This window comes from Lactuca sativa, chromosome 8, assembly GCF_002870075.4.
Source record: "Lactuca sativa cultivar Salinas chromosome 8, Lsat_Salinas_v11, whole genome shotgun sequence".
Classification (NCBI taxonomy): domain Eukaryota; kingdom Viridiplantae; phylum Streptophyta; class Magnoliopsida; order Asterales; family Asteraceae; genus Lactuca; species Lactuca sativa.
In genome coordinates this window covers 284,504,020-284,527,211 of record NC_056630.2, presented here as the reverse complement: position 1 = coordinate 284,527,211, position 23,192 = coordinate 284,504,020, and the positions used below count along the sequence as shown (strand labels likewise).

The window sequence follows — 23,192 nt, the reverse complement described above, 5'->3', positions numbered from 1 at the left end:
CGTTGTTTCTCGATCTCTGATTTGTTTGACATAGAACTAAACTGAACACATCAATTAGGTTCTGACCAAGCCCGACACATAATTCAAAACCAAATCATCGAGGGGCCTAGATATCGCTTCTATTGCTGGAAGGAACAGATAAACTTCGACTCATATGCTTGTACTAACTACTTGTTGAGTTATGCACAAAAGCACGTTTTATGACATCAAGTTACTAATGCATTTTCGTACAATCAATGGATAACCAACTCACTATCAACAACTCATATCTCTAGGTTTGAAGATATATATGATATTACCGTCTCACGATCACTCGAGATAAATTCCATGAAGTGATACAAGTGAGCGTGGGTTTAATCCTATACTCAGACCTTACAAGCACTCATGAATGTTGCAACAACCATTTCCATGTCTAATGCACCTTAGACAAATCTTACAAGCCAAATTCATGACAGTCTTAATTAAATACCTACTTCCAATGTATGACCGATTGTGGAGAGTTTTGAATGAAATAATTATTCTGGAAGTCAAAACATGCAAAATTGAAACAATAGTAAACGATTAATATAAGATAGTAACACCTTACTTATAAATAAATAATAACTTTTATTTAATCATCAAATGTCAATTACATTTTACAAGTTTCAGAAATAACTATCTAATTATTAAAATTAGTATCCTCTCTCAGCACGATGCTCTTCGCATGCTGCAAATGCCTAACCCTAGTCAGTCCCTTCGTGAGGGGATCTGTAGGGTTCTCTTCTGATGATACCCTCTTTGCCAGGAGGAGTCCTTCTTCTATCTTATGTCTTATGAAGTGATATTTTATGTCAATGTGTCTGGATCTACCATGATCTTTTGGTTCCTTGGCTAAGGCAACCGCACTATTACTATCACAGAAAATCTCTATAGGCTCTTGTAAAGCTGGTACAACTCCAAGGTCTCCAATGAAGTTTTTTAGCCATATCGCCTCCTTTGTCGCTTCACTTGCTGCTGTGTACTCTGATTCACAAGTGGAATTGTGACAACCCGAAATTTTTATCTTGTACATCCATTCAACTCAATCAAATCCAGACTTGTTTCTGCTGTCTTTTAGCATTGTTTAGGGTCTGTTTGAGCATTCAAAGCCTAGTACATCCAAGGAATGAGTGTTAGGAAGTATCTGCTGAAGTTCAAAACCATCAAACAAGCCATAAACTCCATCATGAGGAGTTTACGACCACATCACATGAGTTTACGGCTGTAAACTCAAGGTGGCCATAAACTCATGGCCTTAAGTATGATATTCCTTCACTTTTCCTCATTATTCACCATTTCAAGTCAAGAAGCTCGAATTCTCTCTCAAGTATCATAAGGATCTTCATTTTGATCTTCAAAAATGTAAGTGTTTCATCCTTTGATTAGTTGATACATCTCCTTAACTAGTATCACCCTTGATTTCATCCATGAAATTCATCTTTTGGCTTAGATCTTCAAGAACACCAGGAACACACACTAGTTCTTTGGGCCGAAATCAACCCTTTTAGCTTCCATATCATAAGTATCCTTTCCATATACTTGTTATCTAGTAGAAGCCACTACAAGAAAAAGACCCTTTTACGACGCGCAAACAATGACACTCATTGATTTATGTTACGCAAAAGAGAGTGACATTAAAAAAAGTGTTGTCTCTTCAAAAAAATTTAAGGACTTGGGTCATGCATTATTGCGTTCCCTTACATCAGTGTCTAAACAAAAAAACACGGAGGGCACCAATAATAAAATGTGCGTCGTCTAAAGATATCGCTTTATAAATTTTAATGGAACACACGTTCCATACAGGGGAAAATGAAATCCTAAAAAATAAAAAACCCCGCTATCTTTTTCTTCTTTCCCTCTTTCCCTAATTATCGACGATGCTTCCTTTCCCTCTAGTCTCAGTCGCTATCTAGGGTTTTTATTGAAAGCTTGAATCGATCGACTGAGGTAACCAAAGGTCAAGCGAACCGGGAAAGGGTTTTCAGTGAAATCTACTATTACTCTTTGAAATCGGATCCAATCCCAAAATTTAGAACGCCCGCCTCTTCCAATTAGCAAGAAAAAGCCCTAGCCTTCGTGTTCATAACAAAATTGCTCTTGCTTTCGTGATCAAATGCCTCGCGACGACGATGAGATAGTGTGAGATCTATGAGAGATCCAATCCAGAGCATGCCTGTGATTGTGTGGCCATCCTCGGTCAACTCACACACTTTGAAACCCTAATATCATATCATGTCCGCCACCAGCTAGCATCATTTACATGTTGAAACCCTATTCACATATGGAAATAGAATCATCCTGATACCCTCGTCCTCAAGCTCTTTTAACCCTTCATTCTTCTTCCAGTGGAGTTATTTTGCAAACTAGCAGCTCCCGCCGCTACACCACCACTAGCCCCAAAATCGTTGCCATCCATATCTGTTCCATCCCCAAGTTCGATCTCTACATCAATTGCTTTATCACATGCACCTGTCGTTGGAATCCCACCTGTGGTACTGGCGATTCCACCTCTGGCTCCCACGATTCCCCCAACTTCATTATCGACTGGTGGTGCTCCACCTGCGGAAGTTTAATCACACTAACTTTCTCCAGGTTTATCATTTGAATTTCTATTCTCACTTCTTTGTTTCATAGAATGGTTAATCTATTTAATGTTTTCGTATACGTGTTTCTCTTTCTGTTGTGCATTTCGTAAACATGTTTCTCTCAATTTCTGTTGGTAAATTTGTTTGCAGTCTGCAATTCCAATCACAATATCTAGGGTTAACCAGGTGCATGCAGGGAGGCTCGAAATTGAAATGTCAGCCATGCTCAAAGAGAAAATGGTTAAAGTTTTCTCTGTTATGAAGGTACGTCATACGATTCACTGATTATCCATGATTAGTTTATTACTATATCCTAATTAAACACAATTAGATGCTTTTTAACACTAATCAGTCGTGTTCATTGGAGATTAATTATGTTCCTCTTCTTTCCTTTTTGTGATTAGCCAGGATTATTATTTCAATACGAAGCAGAACTTGAAGTTTTGCGATTGGAGCCCTAGTCAATGTAGTTGACCATCTTGGCACTGTTTCTTACAAACTCACTAACCTTCTTGACCAATAGAGTTCAGAAATTTCCTACACCAGTAACACCTTCCCCACGGTAATCATCTCTTCATCAACCGCCTTCAGTTTCTGTTCAGTCGGTGATTAGGTCTTTTGTTAGTTGCTCTTAAATTGTAGGTTACCCTTCTTTGTCAAGGTTCAGAAGTTTGTTCTGAAAATACATCAGTAGCAACGCTTGGCATAATCAATATGGATCCAAACCGAGTTTTTGACATTGTAAGCTCTACCCTTTCCGATTGTTTTGACTTTTGATTGAAGTTTCAATAAATGAGGTACTTGAGTTGACTGTACTTGCTGATTTAGGTATTGGAGTATTTCGAACTTCAGTCGGATAACAATGTCTTCTTGAAACTCATCCTTATTTTCCCGAAGGTACAACACTTAAATATGCCCGATTAATGACTGAAAGGCTATTACAAGGGTGGATGATTCACAATATGTTTTCTCAAGGGATGAGATCTATAAAATAATTGCAATCATTGGGCATGTTTGCTTGGTGTTGGAATTTAAGATTACATTCCATGGCTGGCGTGTTTGGTTGCCTTGCCAAAATGGATGGAATTTGATCCCATAGGTATAGAATCATTTAAATTTCATGTTTGATGGATTTTAGTTTTCAACATTCCTTGGTGTGAGTAGATTACCTTTGCACTTGTGTATGTTGGAACAACTTCACTCAAACATTTATATTTAATTTATATAACCATGTGCTTACTTAGTTATATACTTATGTGGTTATCAGTCGATTACCTTTGCACTTGTGTATGTTGGAACAACTTTGAAGGACTTGGCCGTTGTTACTCATGAATGGAGTTAATTCTCAAAAACTCGCCTGTTTTATTTTGAATATTATCTATTTTTTCATTCATGCATCTCATTAGCAGTCTAACACTTCACAAGGTCAGAATCCTAATTCCCCAAGGTCATAATAAATTTGCATGCATTATCTAAGCCTTTTCTGAAAGGATAATTGTAGACATAGCTCATAATAGCTTCAATGGTATTGTTCCTACAAATTGTTTCTGGCAATGGGATGCTATGATGACTAGCACTAATGTAGAAGCATCAGGGAAGAAACACCTAAGTTTCATGATCTTATCTCTTGATCCAATCTACTATTAGGATACTGTGACAGTCACAATCAAAGGACTTGAGTTGGAGCTGGTGAAAATCTTGACAATCGAGCTTCACATCCATTGACATCTCAAGTAACCGTTTTTCTAGTGAAATACCAGACACAATTAGGAGACTCAATGCTCTTTATATGTTCAATGTATCACATTATGACTCCACAGGCTTAATCCCACCATCTATCTAGAATTTGAGTCAGCAAGAATCATTAGACATGTCATGGAACAAATTAACTGGAGACATCCCATCAACGCTCACAAATCTTCCTTTCCTTTCCTCCTTAAATCTCTCATACAATCAATTGGAAGGAAGAATCCCAGCAGGCTCCCAGTTTCAGACCTTCCAAGACACATTATACAAAGGAGACATAGGATTATGCGGGTCTCCATGGATGATCACCAATAAAGATTTTGATCTGTATGTTTTTTCAAGACTCATTTCAGCATTATTTTTGTATATGGCATCGGTAATCATGAAGCTCAACATGCTCTTGTTTATAATGTTGTTCAAGAGATCTTTCCTATAACAACTTTAGTGAAAATACTGTACCATCAGGTTGTGACAGATCACTGTAAGTTTTCAGCTCTCAGATGCTCTTTTTAATCTACTCATAAAAAGTTTAAAACTGAAGTTAAACATTTTCTTTCATTCATCAGGAACTTATACAGAAGCTACTCTACTGGGAATAATTCGTAAGTTTAATTATACCCTGCTACTATTCTTCAAAAATAAACGCAACTTTTATGTAATAAGAGAGATTCCAATTAAGTTTTTCATGTTTGATTTTGTGTAGAGAGCTTTGAAAGTGCCTTCGTCCTTGCATCTAGAGTAATGAGCAACATTGTTTCCAGTAACATTGTGTTTCCATAATATTAAAAACAAATTAAGCTGCTCCCTTTAATGTTTCTCCAGACATATCTTCAGTTCATATCAATTGTGGTGGGCCAAGAGTTACCAATGGAAAAAAGACTTATGAAGCAGATGAAGATCCAGGTGGACCTGCAATTTTTGTTCCTTCAAACGAGAATTATTGCGGATATAGCAGCACAAGAAGTATATGGAAACTTAAGGACAACCTTATTAAACATGCCACAACTAATTTATATATAGTATTTTTGTCTAACAAATACTAAATAATGTGTTCCCAGGTTTAACCTTGTGGTTGGTGGTGGGCCCAATGGTAGTGTTATTCCTAATGCATGAAACGATCAGAATGTCACAACTCACACATAGTTTTACTTATTACTTAGATAATATTATAAAGTTTTGTAATTAGTTTCATGATGTTTTATGATTTCAGAGAGAAGTGTATGATCTAGTTGTATGTATTCAACTTTGCAAACCTGGTATGAGCATCCAGCATATACACAACTACTCGGTATAAATTTATTACTGATTAAATCTTTGGTTCTGAATATCATCACCTTTGAGGTATATAATATAATATATTTGATTATAATATGTTGAGTTTTCTTTTATTTATAATTCTTGATGTTGTGTAGGTTGAGAAACTTTGTAGAGGATTAAAGGCGATGGGAATTTTGAAAGATCTTGAAGAGAATGTGGAAAAGGACTGGAATGGGGCGTGGGAGTCTTGCAAGTTTTGTTGTAGTTAATGAAGAAGAAACTTGCAGAGAAGAACCAAAAATCAAAAGGATCTCAATTTGAAGCACGTGTCGTTGCTCTCAAAATTACATGCCCTATCTGTTTAGGTTTGATAAAGCTGATCATTTATTTAAATTCTTATCTGGATTTCACATATCTAATTAGAAGAAATTATTTATTCTATGTGAACAATGGTTATTTTGATTTTGTAGCTGAGAGAGGAAGGAATTCGGAAGATTGTTTGCTTGTTTTAGTTCAACCGGGCTTTAGATTACACATTTGGTTGAACTTTGATCTTTGTTTTGTTTGCTTGTTTTAGTTCTATTTGGATTTATTTCTGTTTGAATTTGATCTAGGTTTCATTTGGGTGATTAGACAAGATGATATATTATATGAAATTATTGCATTTAGATAATTGCAAGTGATAGTATATCTATATGAACAATAGTAATTTTGTGGCAGAGGCTTGAAACAAATTAGATGATACACATAGATATAGAATAATTTCTTGCTTATTTAAGTTTCATTTAGTTCTGAATGATAGTAAATGACCATTTTACCCTTTTGTCCGGAATTAGTACCTAATGAAAAAAATGACTTTCTTGTTTGACAACTGCTTGTTGTAATTGACTTACAAATCTCTTTTAAAACCTTGTTCTCAACCCTTTTTTATATTAGCAAAGAAGCAATATTTATGCAGAAAGCGTTGCAAAATACATGAAGGAATATTATATAGGAAGTTAAGCAGGTGTTGAATCGTATAACAAAGAAAATCTAAAAAAGACAAACCCAAATGTGTATGAATCTGTTGACCGGTTATGGTGGTTCCAGGTAGCACCTTCAAATGATAGAATATGTTCTTCAAATATTGACATAAGGCATGTACATATCAACAAATGACACATTTTAATCATTAATATAAAATCCATGTTTCATGATTTTTTTATTTTAATTACAGGTATCATTTGGATCTATGCAAAAATGTATTTGGAGAAGGTGTGTATCCGGTTGTTGATGCAACAAATGGTTACTATGGGGGCAAAAACATTGCTGGTATGAACTATGAAAATTACTATTTATACGTAAATTTCAGGGTTAATTTATTTTTGGTGAATTTTCATGAAATATGTAGGATCAACATTAGGCACACATTAGATTTTCTGAAATATTTAATCAAAAACACTCCCACTTGTTGAATTTCTGAAATATTTAATCAAAAAATGCCTAGCATCTCACATGCATATATTGGTGATGCATGTAGTGATTGTGAAGAAGTAAATGTATATGGTGATGTTGGTGTTTAATAATCTGTTAATTAGATGAGAGGGAGAGGGAGAAGTAAGACTAACCATATATTTAAAATCCTATTTATAAAATGATCCAAAGAATCATTCTCCTAAGCTTAGTGGCCTAATTGGCATTGGCAAAGAAAATAGACAAAAAAATATATAGTTAGATGCCATACCAGCTCTATCATATCATATTGTATTGTATTGCATGTTAAGTTACCGATTTGCCATGTGCAGGTTCTTACAGCTCTAGCAACCTCCTTCCATGCCCTGAGGCCTCTCAAAGTTCCTGCATCAGGTTATTCTTTTTAGAAAGGAAATTTTCAAAGGAGATTGTCAAAGGAGAATTTAGTCATCATGGGTTTCTTTTAATGTTGTACGTGTTTTGTTTTCTATAATAAATATTATGAAATATTAGAAATGTCTTACATTTACTTACTATTGGAATGATTATTTGTATTTGATATATTAGTGCAATGAATTATCTTTACTGTTTATGGTATTTTATTTTGTATTATGATACTTTTAATGTATAATTTAATTTGAAAATTAGTAACTCTATCAAAAATATATAATTTTAGAAACATTTAAAATTATGACACGCAAAAATGCGTGTCTTCTTCCTTTATGACATGGGTTTCCTTGATACGCATTGCGTGTCATAAACACACATGTCGTAAGGTTACGACACGCAAATACGTGTCATCTTCCTTTATATTAAGGCCTTAATTGATATGCATAACGCGTAGTAAATGCGCGTCGTAAATGTGTGTCATAAATGTGCGTCGTAATGCGCGTCGTCTATAGACGACGCGCAAAAGTGTGTCGTCTCTCATTATGACAGGGCCTTCCTTGACACGCATTTGCGCATCGTCTGAGCGTTTTAAGACGCGCATTGTGCGTCGTAAAAGGCTATTTTTCTAGTAGCTCTTGATTTACACCCTTGAAAGCAACCATTTCCCAAGAACAATAAGAGTTTACGGCCGTGAGCATCTCCCTTGGCCGTAAACCCTTGATAAAGGTACATAAGCTGGCCATAAACTTCCCTAAAGCTAAGCAAGGGACCTAGAACACTTCCTTGATGCTAGATAGGGCCTTAAAACACTCTTTGGCACAAGACTTCATGAGTTTACGGCCATAAACTCGTAGGGCCGTAAACCCTATGGACGTAAACACATAGGGTCGTGAACACCTTGGACGTAAACACCATTGTGTGGCCATACACCCCTTATATACAATCATATGTGATTGTAACACTTCCATTCAAGTGTTTCCTAGTCCCTAAGGTGTATTCCTTACATGATTAGTTGTATAAACACTAATTGTATACACATGTGTCATTATATGCTAAATAGGATCCGTGTGTGCTAAAGACTTCACTTGACACTTAGCATCTACACCACTCTTTCATCCAAACCACTCACTACAGGTGAGTTCATACCCCTTAACTTATCTTTTAATGATTTTAAATGCTTTTATGGGGGGGGGGGGGGGGAATACCAGTTGAAAACATTATAGTTATTATATCAATCACATGTGATTAATAACTATAAAACAAATGGATTTGTTACATTTCAAACTATATTATCAAACAAATTGTTTCAGAATCGCTTTATAAACTGACATCAAGTCATCAATATTTATTCAAACTGTTAAACTCTTCAAATGTATTTCAAAACTTCTTTTTAAACTTATATACTGTTAAAAGCATGTCTATATATGTATAGTTATATAAGTAATGTTTAAAGGACTTAGGACTGATAACTCGGTCTATTTCCTGTTCCTTGTTTGGTTGTGGACTTAGGGTAATCAGCTGTTTGTCCGAAGGTCGTTTAAATCTTAGTTACATATTATGTATATGTATATAGATATGAAAGTTCTTACATTAGTTCCAACACCTTTGGGTAGCAAAGGTGTACAAACATACTCGGTTATTCAAACAACGATACTATTAAACTATAATAGGTATAGTTTAGAAGTCTACTACTCACTATTTCTAATACAAAGAAACATACATGAGTCAGTTCAAACATACTATAACGAGAAACAGAAAGAACATACTATAATGAGAAACAAGGAAGAACATACTATATACTAGACAAAGAGAACACACAATACACTATAACAGAGAGAACATACTATACAAATACAAGAATACTATAACATAACGTGAGCCGCTACTTCATGGTACGACAAACTTCGGCCGTGTCACGTTTTATAACAAGAATCTCACTACTAGAAAAACAGCCTTTTACGACGCTCATTGCGCGTCGTAAAATGCTCAGACGACGCGCAAATGCGCGTCAAGGAAGGCCCTGTCATAAAGAGAGACGACGCGCTTTTGCGCGTCGTCTATAGACGACGCGCATTTACGACGCGCGGTTATGACATGCAATACGTATCAAGGAAGGCCCTGTCATAAAGAAAATGACACGCATTTGCGTGTCGTAACCTTACGACGCGCGTGTTTATGACACGCAATACGTATCAAGGAAGCCCCTGTCAAGAAAGGCCACGTCATAAATGAAGACGACACACATTTTTGCGTATCGTAATTTTAAATTTTTTTTTTAAAAAAAAAATTATTTATATATTTACTGATTTTCAAATTAAATTTGCATTTCATGTCTCATAATAGAAAATAAAATACCATATATAAAAATACCATACATTGCACAGAAGTTAATGTCATACAAATAGTTGTTGCATGGAAAGATAAAATAAATCAATAGACGTAAAAAAAATTTACAAACTAATAGTTCTAATAACCTAATGTGTGCCTCACTGTAAACAAGATATGTGCTGATTTTTTTAAATGTGTGTCTGACTTGTCTCCACTCTTCGTTAATAACACCACTCAAGGACTCTAAATCTATAAAGTTAGTCACAGTATCTATATTGCCTGCAAAAAAACATAACTACAAAATAAGTGCTGTCTAGGATCAACAATGTTGCCAAACTAGTAAGCATAATAAAAGTATAAATATATAATACAACAAAAAGTTGAGTAATTTTACAAAACAATCCTTCAAGTTGTTATAAAGAATAATGACTTTACCATACCAGTAACATCTATTGTTGAAGATGCAACAGGAAGCATTGGATTTGGATAGTCCATGTGTAAGACATTGATCAAGGCCCAATGTTGCCATTGATCAAGGTGGATAGTGTAAGCACAGTTACTAATTTTCTTTGAATTACCTATAAACATGTAGAAACATAATATTTAAATAAATAATGACATTTTATCTACAAATGACAAAATATGACCCTCAATAATAGCATAAATGGTTCATTTTCCTATAAAAATATATATCATACGTTGGCATCATGTTATTTGAGTATTTCCCCAATTAGTAAGCTACCAAATTAACTAAAAAATAAACAGAAGAAATTTCATTTGTTTTGTTTGAAGGTTATTCACATGACCTTTATTAACTTCTAGTCTAAACTTCAAAACCATCAAAAACGGCAAGTTAGTTTCTATTATAACTTTCTAACCCTGGTTCAAAAGACAAAACAAGATTAAAGATAGGGGCTCAAGCGTCATTCAAGGTCAGCATACCTAGAAGTGTTTTTCCTTCTAGATGCTCCAAGCTGGCACCGACACCTATCCAGATGTGGCTCATCTTGTCATTCCATGTCCACTAAGTTCCACTAGTTTCTTCATAATAGCCTAGGGAAAGAAAACTCATATGAGAAGGGAATATTTCCAATAAGTTGATTCATTGACAGATCAATGTAATCTTTTATCATATGAAATTCTTTTTTTATTGAGTATAAGAATCAAGAACAATACCCTGTAAAATATCAAGTGTTCTTAGATTGTTGTGATATCATCAGAAAAAGTCATGGGTTGTATGGATCAATTAAGATTGATACTGCTCAGGATTGTTGTGATATCATCAGAAAAAGTCATGGGTTGTTTCTCTTCTGTTGTTAACCCACAGGAGTTCTGGAAAAAGTTGGTCAGGCTAATAACATCCTGCAACATAATAAAATAGAACACTATGATAACTTGATAAGGACAAAGATGTCTAATATGTAATAAAGATACATGCATGAATCAACATGAAAAGCTACCTGATCACGAAAACCAGTGAACTTGTACTTTAAACCATCTTTGATTCTAACAGCAAGCTGATTAGTCCGTGGAACTTTCATCCATGTAAGACCAGAAATATCAGATTTATCAACTTCAACAGCCTTACCACCTCCTTGTTTCTTCCATAATATACCACCTGGATGAACTTTAAGTTGACCTGGATTCTGGATTGTTCAGAAAGCATGTTAGAAAGTTGTAGGGAGATGGACTAAAGGAATGAGAAGATTAGATTGGAAAATAAATTACCAGTTTCAATATGAATTGGTTATAAACATTTCAGTTTTCATAACATGGTATGTATCAATTTGCAAAGATTAGTTACAATCTGAACAACATTAAAAGATAGATGAGAGGAAAAAACATAAGAAGGCTTCAATTGAAAACTTATCTCCATCAAAGAATCTTTCTGCATCAAATTAAAAAGAAAAAAAAAAGATAGTTAAAAATCAAAATTGTCATATACCATGAGGAAGAAATTTGAAAGTAATTAACAAAGAGGAACCTCATTTGCACCAGTTGTGTCATCCACATGGAATTCCAATATGACATCATTCTTTCCTTGTAGCTGTGTTTGGGAGACATCAGCTATGGAGACTTCAAATGCTTGCTTTGAACCAACAAGAAAAGACAGCATATTGCCTGAAAAGTTTCAGAAAGGAAGATACTAGTATGAATAACATGTTAACTAGTTTCATTTACATCTCAATATTACTAAATGTGTGTTGCTCCACAATATACTAATTTGGAGATTTTACAAAACAAGATAAGGATAAAGGTCTCAACCATTTAAATCAACTTCTCCCCAGTTTTTCCCACTAATAGAAAGCTGTTTCTTTTCTATTGTTAACCCACAGGAGTTCTGGATAAAGTTGGTCAGGCTAATAACATCCTGTAATATAATAAAATAGAAAACTATGATAAGGAAAAAGATGTTTGATATGTAATAAAGATACATGCATGAATCACCATGAAAAGCTACCTGATCATGAAAACCAATACTTCAAACCATCTTTTATTCTAACAGCAAGCTGATTAGTCCATGGAACTTTCATCCATGTAAGACCAGAAATATCAGATTTATCAACTTCAACAGCCATAGGGTTGTCTTCAACATCCTCCCCTATTGTGTTCAACATCCTACCCAATAAAAGTGAGTCCAACTTCTGTAGAGTTCTTCCCAGCCATATCTGTAACGTACGTTTGTGATGACTGTATCAGTACAGATGATGTACACGTATATGTCCAGCTGGCAAAGTAATATAGGATAATGATGAATGTATATGAAGGGTATCTTAGTAATCTTACCTCCACACCACGACTCATCTCTTGTATAGCTGATAGCACTGGTAAGCTATCCAGAAGTTGGAGGTACTCAGACAAGACCTGGAATGTCTGTACATAAAAAGATTGTATATTTATTATTTACAATGCTATGATAAAAAGAAATTCTAATATATATATATATATATATATATATATATATATATATATATAAGGGGAGCTGATAATTCCACATCTTTTTATACATCCATGGATTTTTAAAGTAAATTGACAGTTATGCCCTTCATCATCTATCTTTAGAATGCAATTAATTTATTCAAAGGATGCATACGCTTTATTTTTGATAAACCATTACACCAAATAAACTCATTCCTCATCTCACAGTGCTAGAGATCCCCTTGAACCACAATCTCCAATAGAATCCTATCACCTGTGACCATCATTTTCACCTACATATGCTCTTTTCCTAATGCATTTCTAGTAATTGACAAAATACTTGACTATCTACACTTGATGTTACCTGCTTCTCTAAAAACATTTAAAAACAAAAGTTCACTACATTTAGAAGTGATTCTTGTCTCTAATCTTGCATATTAGAGAAAATAATCAATCTGAGTTTTCATGTGATTAGTGGCTGCATCTTTGCAGGTGCCTTTTTCTATATCAAAACTAATAGCTTCTGGACTTGGGGCATCTGTTCCAACTGAGCAATTGTTCAGAAGACTTATAATCACACTTTTGATACCCTTGATTTTGGGGAAGGTAACACCTTTTATTGTCACTTTTTAAGGCCCATACAATATCACAGTTTTTAGTCATTCTGTGTAAATATCATGCCTTTTCTTAGAACCATAGCAATTTTCCCCCCACATATGAAACAGGGGCATCTGCTAAAAACGAGAAAATTTTGTGATGCTTCTCAAACTATATCCATAATACATCTCAACAACATAAAGATTTCAGAATCAGGGATTGATGGTTACCTTACCCTATGCTTCTTACTTTTTTTTGTATCTCGTCCAAAGAATTAATGTGGATTGCATCTGTTTGTTACATGGTGTTTCACAAGTGTTGAGATTAAAAAAGTAATTGTTGGTTTCGTTTGACAGGCTTTTCGGGAATCCTTTAAAGGTGATATTTCTTTTGTCTATATAATTTACGAGTTGTTGGGATATTCTGATTTAAGAACCGGAACCATAGAACCTAGTATGTCTAAATCGATATCCATTCAGCTTGATAATACCAATTTCAATTTCAATTTCATGTACTCTATTGTTTACTGATCCAGATCCACTTATGATGACGACATGTTAAAAGCCATGTCTCTAAAGGATTGAAGAAACGAGCATCATACCAAAATCTACAAACAAAACTAATAAAAGATAGAGATTGTAACACACCTCGAGAAGTGAACAATTGACTGTCTGATTGAATTCATCAAATCTTCCTTGTCGTTCTCAGATGAAGTGTATTAGGTCAAAAGCTTGAATTCCAATCGTCGCCATAGTCGTCGGCATTGGGCGGTGAATCGCCATAGGATAGCCATGTCAGGATTTGGGTTGATGGGTCGTTCGACAAGAAGGTAATAGCCACGCTCTGCGTAGGGTCAAGGAGCAGAACGACGATAAGAGGGAGTACTGATGATATTTACCTGCGTAGGGTTAAGGAGAAGAACGACGAGAATAAATGGCATGTATGATAATACGATGAGCACAGAGACCACGATGGAGGCGTAAGAGCCTAAGACGACGACGGTGAGCAGAGCGATGCGATAGAGGCGGGACTATGGAAGGAAGGATGTGAAAGCATAAAAGGCATGACTTAGGGTTCTGGTGGGTTTGCTAAAATTTAAGGGCCGGATTGAGTGAATTAAAGTGAAGTATGGATTCAGATTTTAAGGTTCAATGGTGGTGGAGGTGGCGGTGGCGATTAGGGTTTATAGAGAGAAGGAAGGAGTGAATGAAGGGTTATATTGATGAGAGAGGGTAGAAGCAGGATTCTTCAAAATTTTAGAATTTCACGATTTCGTTTTCCCCCTTTAAAAACGCGCGTTTAAGAAAAAATATAAAGCGACATTTGAAGAGGTCACACGTTTAAGATAAGCGCCCTCCGTGTTTGTATTTTTTTTCTTTTCTAACACTTATTTCAGGGCACGCACAAATGCGTGTCCACTATCCTTAAATTTTTTGAAGAGATGATACTTTTTTAATGTCACTCTCTAATGCGTAACATAAATCAAAGAGCGTCGTGTTTTGCGCGTCGTAAAAGGCTGTTTTTCTAGTAGTGTCTCCTGGAGGGAGAGCGTGAGTTTGTGTATAGTACTATACGAGATTGACTATCCTACACCTTGCTGCTAGCTACAGTGGGACATTGCAAGTCTACGGGTGACAAATGTCATATCTTTTCGACGTCTTACATCGTCGTGTTTCATTATTCGATTAAGCATGGTTATAACTTCATCAGATTTTACCTTAATTAAACAAATGGTTTAAGGTAGTTATTACTATAGTAGTTACTATATACAATACTGCAATACACATACATTTCCCCATTACATTTAATTTGTGATCTTCTCACATGAATGGTAATGTAAACTATATTTTATTGATGATAGTCATACTTGGGGAAAACACTCACTTTTACAGAGAAACAAACATACGAAACAGTCATGTCTTTGTAGAAGACTACTTTTTATACTAGTAGAAAATATAGGATTTTCTAGGAGTTTTCAAACGTATACAAACTTTTACATCAAACATTTACAAACACTTTCAGCAAACTTATACAAACATTGACACTAAATACTTATGAACTCACTAGCTTAAATGCTGATCTACGCTTTCAAAATAACTTGTATTCTCAGGTCGCCAGTAGACAGGTACCGATGACCAGTTTTTTGAGAAGACGGAGCATATACAAGACTCGTCTTTATTTTGATTCATATTTTGGTGTCTAATTACTATGAAAGAACACACTTGTATGAAATTATACTATTAATGCAATGGATGATGTTGTTGCTTGTTTACTACTTTACATTGTTATGATACTGTACATGACGTCCTCCACCTCAAAACATTTCCGCCGTTCCGGTTTTGGGGTGTGACAGATTGGTATCAGAGCATTGTTTATAGTGAATCGAGTATATCAACCCATAAAAGATATACAACTATAAACACATTGGGATTAAAATACTTTGACCAAGAGTTTATACTTTTTAAATAATAAAATATTTAACTAAAGTATACCTACCTACATACTTAGTACAGAACAGTGTCATACTAGAACATAACAAAAGTAATTTAGATGTTGGATACTACAGTCATACCTGGGCAGTTATGTAATCGTATCTAAAATCAATATAGCCTGATCAACTATATTTACTTGAGATACGATGAACATGAGTTTGGGAGTGATAGTGGTGTTGCGACAGGTCTAAAACTTACCAAACTATACCTATACTACATAAAGAAGAACGTTAGAACAAAACATAAAGTAAAATACTATAGGAGTATTTTAGGCACTATTCATTCAAAGAACAAACTTCATAAGAACAGAAGGCTTTTGCTGATAGCTCCATGAATACTAATTGCATGCACTACAGTTATATATAATTTGGTTTAATAGACTTAGAATGTGTGGTCTAATATTTATTTCCTTTTCCTTGTTTGGATGTGGACTTAGAGTAGGATCATATATTCGAAGGTCTATTCGACTCAAGTGGTATATAACTGGTATGCACTATGTCCACATAGAAGGAACCAGTAAAAGTCATTAATTAGAATTGCCTTAGTAAGTAATGTGTAAGTTTCTCTTATAGAAACTTTTTATTTGTTTATCGCTTTATTTTAGAATTGCTAAATAAATTCCTCACTCTTATTTCTCTTCTAGATAAATGGTTGGATTTCATTTCCCTGGAGACCCGTACTTCCCAAATCAACGAAATTTTGGTTGGCTCGATGCCAAACCAGAAGAAGGTCCTGCAATCCCCTTAGATGATGAATTCGCAGAAGATTTCCCAAAGGATCCTGACTCTGAGCCAGAAGTTGAAAATCTACCCCTAGGAGCTCCAATCCCAAATCCTAATCCTCGTCCGGCTTTTCCAGGCCCGACGCCCCTATAGGCCATAAACATAGATAGTTGGAGTGATGAGCAAGGTCAGAATCACCCCTACCGAGGAGACCGAAGCTTCTACAATCTAGAAGGAGGAGGGTCTGCAGATAGGGCACTTCCCGTGCTGGTTCGTCGTATTGCTCTTAATACCGAACAGGGAAGAGCTACCATCGATTGCATGATGCAGAATGAAGCTACCGCTGGAGTCGATGTTGTTCGTCTTCGTAATTTGGAAGACCGACATGACACAATTAGGTATTGTACCAACTTCTTTCAGAGACAACTAGCGGCATCCCAAGCCGAAGTTTGAGAGTTGTGAGATTGTTAGTTGGTACAGGACATGCGTATGTATGAACTAGAATGACGACTGTTTAATTCAAAAGCAGGGTCTAGCAGGAGGTAGACTATGCTCTACTCTATCTTTTGGATATAACTTAGGTCTATGTTTAGACGCTAGTATTAATTTTCCACTTATGATAAAGACCTCGAACTTTCAGTCTATTAGGTCTTTGTGCTGTCAAAATTTTCTTACTTTTGGTTTTGATGTAAGATCTACTTCTAGGTAAATTTTCCCGAACTTATTACATCTTGAATACTAATGATATTGACAGGCAACAAATCTCTTGTGGAAATCTTTGTCCAAATTCTTTCATCATTTCTATTGCAAGAACTCTATCAAATTCACACTCTCATCTATTTGTTGAACTATAGTGATTTAGTTCATGAATCACATTCGCTGGTCTTGCTATTGAATTCTTATCATATTTTCATCTTTGTAAACTTATAGTTGAAAGATGCCTCCTCGCAAATCAACAAGGCGCAATCCTCTGATAATTCCAACTCAACCACCACCTCCTCCACAGTTTGATGCAGCAACTCATTAATGTTGCAGTAGCTGCGGCTATTGCTGTAAGTCCCCAAATATGCTTGTGTATCAATCAGATTCGTTTGATGGTGCGGAATCCCAATCAAACGGATGATGTCAGATCCAATAGAAGAGAAGGAGAAGAAGATGATGATGATGAATCTATGTATGATATGATTAGAATGAAGATCCGGATACAAGATTCACACACACTAACACACACTCTCTTTTCTCTCTAGAACACCTTCAAATGCACACACTTAAGCTCCTTGGTGTTCATCACTCACACCTTCCTCACTCCCCTCACCCCTATATATATATATATATATATATATATATATATATATATATATATACACACGGGAAACATGGGCCGTAAACAGGTTTTACGGCTGTAAACAGGTTTACGGCCGTAAACTCACTCACCGACCGTAAACAGCTAAACAATACATAAAAATACAATTTCTCAGAAAAGTAAAGTATAAACCATAATATTGACCCAACAATCTCCCCCTTGGTTTATAGCTTTCTTTTCTTAATTGACCTAAAAAGTAGTTGGCTTTTCTTGTCAATCTTCATCGAGAGCTTGGCTTCAGCATTTATCTTCAATGAATGACATCATCTTGAGCAGTTGGGCTTTTCTTGAAAATATTAGCATTGAACGTACATTTGGTGAGGAGGCTTGACGTACTGATTCTTGAAAGATAGTGCTTTCAGCTTGAGAATCTTTAGAGAGAACATCAGAGAGAACTAAACTTCTAGATCACTTCAGCATGTACAAAGATAGCAGTAGACTGATTGAGGAGGCTTCAATGCAATCCATCACATAATCTTCAAGTCAGCTTGACCTTTCTTCTGGGGTTGAAGGATTGAATGTCGAAATAATAATCTTCATTTCTTGCTCCTTCGAATGCGAATTCTTCGATGCTCACAGATGAAGCCTTGGCTCAGAAATCTTTGACACAAACTTCATAAGTCTTATCTATACCTGAAATCACTTTTCAAGACAAAACAAAAGTAAAAGAAAACTTAGCACAAAAACAAAAATATTTTTGGATTTTTGATTTTCTTGAACAAGAAATAAAACATAAATAACACTATTTTTGGATTTTTTTTAATTTACTGATTTTTGTTTGGTTTTTTTTTAATATTTTTAATTCTCCCCTAATATTTAAATTAGAAGAAACTATGAACAAATTTAACGAAAATAAAATGATATCTAACTTTAAGAATGATTTGGGATCAAAGTTTTTAGACAACCTTTATCCGCTTGTCGGTACCTTCTATCTTCACGTCTTTGTCTGGTCGATCACCGGTATTGTTGTCCACTTAAACACGAAAAATTGTGACAATTTTAGGACACACTAATAATTGTAAGACAAAGAGATCCTAAGTTCCTAGAAACTACATCTGATCCTAAGTTCTTAGATACTATATCTTAAGGACCATTCAGCTGACGACGACCAGGGATATTGTTGTCCACCTAAATTGAGCAGTGAGATCTATAGAAAATCTTTGAGTGTTCAATTTTAATTGTACTGGAATATGTTTCCCGCTTCCTGATATGCCCCAGTAATCAAGAACTTCCAGAGTACTCCTTACATCGGGTGAGCAGACAATCATTGGGATAGAAGATAGATTCAGATTATTATCACTTATAGTTTTAGAGGGATTGAGAAGTAGAAGGATGCATATGTTGTGTACTAGGTCGGATTGTTATTCACGCAAAGGAGACAACATATGGCTAACAGATAAGAAGAATTTCATAGATTTAATATGCAGAGAAATAGATTTGCATATGTTGCAGTCCAGGTCGGATTTTGAGTCACGCAGAGGACGTAACATATGACTAACAGACAGATAGAAGAGAAAACAATTTTCTACAGACCTAATTCATCGGAATTTACCAGTCGCTCCATCAATACCGGAATTAAGGACAAAATCCGCACATCGAGGAAAAGTTAAACCACAGTTCTAGATACGGGTTTATTTAATGTGACAAGTAGATTCTCATATATATCTCCCTGTTCAACCTATCCAAGTGTCGTATTGTCAGGCTAAACGGATCTAACTATGTCAAGATTTGTCAAGTCTATAAATTTCCTAAGTTCAACTCTGCCTAGTCATGTCCATTTAGAATCTTTCGTGCCTACCGACACATCAATCCCAGAGCATAGACCCTTCAACTTTGGGTACGTTACGTAAACTTAGATTGCCTATTATCACTAGATAATATCACTTCCCAAAACATCTCCCTCAAGCACATTTCATAGCCAACATATTTTTTTGATTTTCTGATTTTCTAATGTTTTTGGATTTTTTTTTTAAATTTTCTAGTTTTTGTTTTGTTTTTATTTCTCCACCAAAATTTGTGCATAGGAGATAAACGAAAGTAAATGCGCAAATTTAAACTATCCTAAAATGTAACAACGTAAATTTTCAAAACAAAATTTTCATTTAAATCATATAATTCTCATGACACATTTATAAAAACCTCATTTATTTAATTTACAAACGCAACTCCATGTTTGTTTGATTATAAATCTAGGATCCTCGAAAACATAACTCAAGCCATTCTCTTTCAAAGCTCCTTCTTCTTCAAAAGCCAAGCACAATAATTCATCACCCCACTAGATCCATATGAGAAAACCACCAAGATTCAAACTTTATGCTTTCTGGAGCTAGATCAACATGATTAGGGCTTGGATCCACAAGATCCAAGCCAAGCAATGCTTCCTCAAGAAACTCCTTCTTCCACAATATGCACCAAAAACTCACTAAATCACCAAAATGCTCAAGAATCACTCAAATGGAGGCTTAGCGTCGATTTCTAGGGTTTAGAGGGATGGAGGATGAAGGTATTAGGGTTAGGTTATGAGTTAAGGACCTTAAATAGGTTCCAAGACCCTAAAATAGCGTTCAGGTCTGTTTGGCGAACGCCCAGCGTTCATATGGTACGCCCATGGGTCCTCTGCTTTCCTAAGTAGCTGCTCAACTTCCTCAATCACCAATCCCGTCATACCTGGTCACTCTCCTGCGAAATGCTCTACTCTGTCGGCATACTCTTCTGACTAAGGTCAAATCCTAGGCTCATCCTAGGTTCTCACACTTCTCCGCCATTAGCTGCTGAGAAACTCCTTATGATGCCAGTCATCTACCTCCTGAATATCGTCACATTCGCTTGGTATCCAACTTCCATCATCAGGAATTCCACAAAGCACGAAGCAAGCAACATTTGGGCATCGAATAAACACATAAAACTCGCTCTAGGTGATAACTCCACTTGCTCTACTCATACTCAAAAGATATCACCAAACTCTACAACTCTAACCCTCGCGGGTATCTAGCTACTCTCTCGGTAGACTCCACAAATGCTCATCTAGGTATCTCTCCTAGATTACTCTTCTACTCAAATTCCCCTATACAACGATTCCCGCTGGATACTCTCCCTCAGCACATGCTCGAAAGTGCATCACAGATAACAACAACACCTAGGCTAAGGCATCACAAATCAGGCCACTCTAGTCCTAAAATCTGAAATACCTAGCCTATCTGGCATGCATAATATCTCATAACATATTTCATAACACAAAAGTATGGGTATTTTGGGAAATCACCGTTCGGGCTCTGGCTGATTGTACACACTGCTCCTTCTCGTTTTCTCGCAGAAACTCTTGCTCATTTTAGAAAAAAAAAATCCTTTCTTTTGAAAATTCTTTGTCAAATCCTCAGTTTGAGTCCAGATTTACCCGAAGGTGCATCCGAATCCCTCAAACCAAGGCTCTGATACCAACTTGTAACAACGTAAATTTTCAAAACAAAATTTTCATTTAAATCATATAATTCTCATGACACATTTATAAAAACCTCATTTATTTAATTTACAAACGCAACTCCATGTTTGTTTGATTACAAATCCAGGATCCTCGAAAACATAACTCTTTCACTGGTGTGTACAATCAAGTCGGTGCCTTCCCGCGATCCTGAGAAAAACCTGAGACACATAACACATAACACAGTAAGCACAAAACTTAGTGAGTTCCCCAAAATACCACTCTAACACATTTTAGCCACTCGAGTCTATAACTCTGTTTGACCCTCTGGCCAATGTGTCTCAATGGGACCCTCAAGTCCCAACTCTCTGTGGGCCCTCTGACCCTAACTCTATGGACCAAAAGGTCCTAACTCTATGGACCCACTGGTCCTAGCTCTATAAACTCTGAATCATGCATATCACATATCACAACAAGTATCATACATAAATAACAAGCAAATACACTGGCACATAGCTCTAAAGTACACTGACACATAACCCTGTTACCACTCTAGATAAAGTATACTGAGAAGACTCACCTTGAATGATGAATGGCTCCTACAAATGTCACCGTTGCGCACTAGCCTCTACCTCTGAGCCATATCTACAATGATCTCAAATTAGGATCTAAGTCCTAACCCTCATTCTCTAGGTCTAAAGGTAGTCCACTAACTAGTCCATAAATAACCCCAAAACCCATTGGGCCCATCAAGGCCCAATAATAAATGGACTCTACCGAGGCCCAACTCTCAAGTCCAAGAGGCAAGCCCAACTTAAGGGCGCAATGCACATATACATATTCCTCTGGTCCAAATCTCAAGCACAACAAGCCCAAACTCCAGGCCCAACACTTAAGGCCCAATATAAGACTTAGCCCAAAAATTCCACAGTGGGCTTACGCGGGGCGTACCTCTTTTGGTATGCTCAGCGTACTCCATCGCACACGAATCCTGATCGGGGACACCAACCTAGTACGCGGGGCGTACTAGATTTACGCTCAGCTTACGTCCAGATTTACTTTTTCAACTCTTTTGGTCTTAATCAGTTAAGACCATAGCTATACTCTCAAATCTGGATTCCATAAGGGCTCATACTCAATAAATCTCGTGACTTTAAGCCTTTGCATGGCTGATCAAGTCGCAAACACAAAAACTCTCACTCATTACTACTCAAAAATTCTCATATCTCATGCATGGTTTGATTCCAACATCCAAAGACTCATTTTTATGAATCCTTTCCACTAAAAACACTTAAAGGGACATATATTAGGCTGTGGAGCTTAACCACTCATAAAGCTTTAAGCTTTGGGACCAAAAACCCTAAAATGGACCCAAAACAAAAGCTAGCACAATAATAAGCAAGTTCAAAACTCGATACCTCTGGAGGATGCACCAACAAGAGAAGAACATAGATCCAAAAGCTAGGTGCTCAAGCCATTCTCTTTCAAAGCTCCTTCTTCTTCAAAAGCCAAGCACAATAAGTCATCACCCCACTAGATCCATATGAGAAAACCACCAAGATTCAAACTTTATGCTTTCTGGAGCTAGATCAACATGATTAGGGCTTGGATCCACAAGCTCCAAGCCAAGCAATGCTTCCTCAAGAAACTCCTTCTTCCACAATATGCACCAAAAACTCACTAAATCACCAAAATGCTCAAGAATCACTCAAATGGAGGCTTAGGGTCGATTTCTAGGGTTTAGAGGGATGGAGGATGAAGGTATTAGGGTTAGGTTATGAGTTAAGGACCTTAAATTGGGTCCAAGACCCTAAAATAGCGTTCAGGTCTGTTTGGCGAACGCCCAGCGTACTCTGAAGAACATTCGCGACCCTCCCTGGTCAGTACGCCCAGCGTACTCTTAAA

The 23,192-nt window shown here is 36.2% G+C and overlaps 3 long non-coding RNA genes across 12 annotated transcripts; 2 read left to right on the top strand and 1 right to left on the bottom strand.

Annotated features, from left to right (window-relative positions):
* Positions 1 to 1,826: 1,826 nt before the first annotated feature.
* On the top strand, positions 1,827 to 3,967 carry LOC111882291 (uncharacterized). 4 transcript variants are annotated; one of them, XR_006185788.2, is made up of 5 exons: positions 1,827 to 2,610; positions 2,754 to 2,867; positions 3,008 to 3,344; positions 3,432 to 3,702; positions 3,871 to 3,967. It is a non-coding gene; the product is annotated as an uncharacterized LOC111882291 (long non-coding RNA). The 4 variants fall into 4 exon arrangements; XR_008225479.1 differs by having other exon boundaries at positions 3,008 to 3,165; positions 3,246 to 3,344; positions 3,432 to 3,961; XR_008225478.1 differs by having other exon boundaries at positions 3,008 to 3,165; positions 3,229 to 3,344; positions 3,432 to 3,961.
* A 381-nt stretch (positions 3,968 to 4,348) lies between these two features.
* LOC111882290 (uncharacterized) lies at positions 4,349 to 7,650 on the top strand. 7 transcript variants are annotated; one of them, XR_002847119.2, is made up of 6 exons: positions 4,349 to 4,830; positions 4,916 to 4,951; positions 5,053 to 5,690; positions 5,762 to 5,971; positions 6,823 to 6,917; positions 7,391 to 7,650. It is a non-coding gene; the product is annotated as an uncharacterized LOC111882290 (long non-coding RNA). The 7 variants fall into 7 exon arrangements; XR_008225475.1 differs by lacking the exons at positions 6,823 to 6,917; positions 7,391 to 7,650 and adding an exon at positions 6,565 to 6,741 and having other exon boundaries at positions 4,349 to 4,676; positions 4,771 to 4,830; XR_006185784.2 differs by lacking the exons at positions 6,823 to 6,917; positions 7,391 to 7,650 and adding an exon at positions 6,565 to 6,741 and having other exon boundaries at positions 5,053 to 5,087; positions 5,172 to 5,690.
* Positions 7,651 to 11,026: 3,376 nt separating this feature from the next.
* LOC122195678 (uncharacterized) lies at positions 11,027 to 11,924 on the bottom strand. Its single transcript, XR_006186201.2, has 3 exons — positions 11,761 to 11,924; positions 11,237 to 11,664; positions 11,027 to 11,138 (listed from the first exon to the last, which is right to left on the bottom strand). It is a non-coding gene; the product is annotated as an uncharacterized LOC122195678 (long non-coding RNA).
* Between the last annotated feature and the right edge of the window lie 11,268 nt (positions 11,925 to 23,192).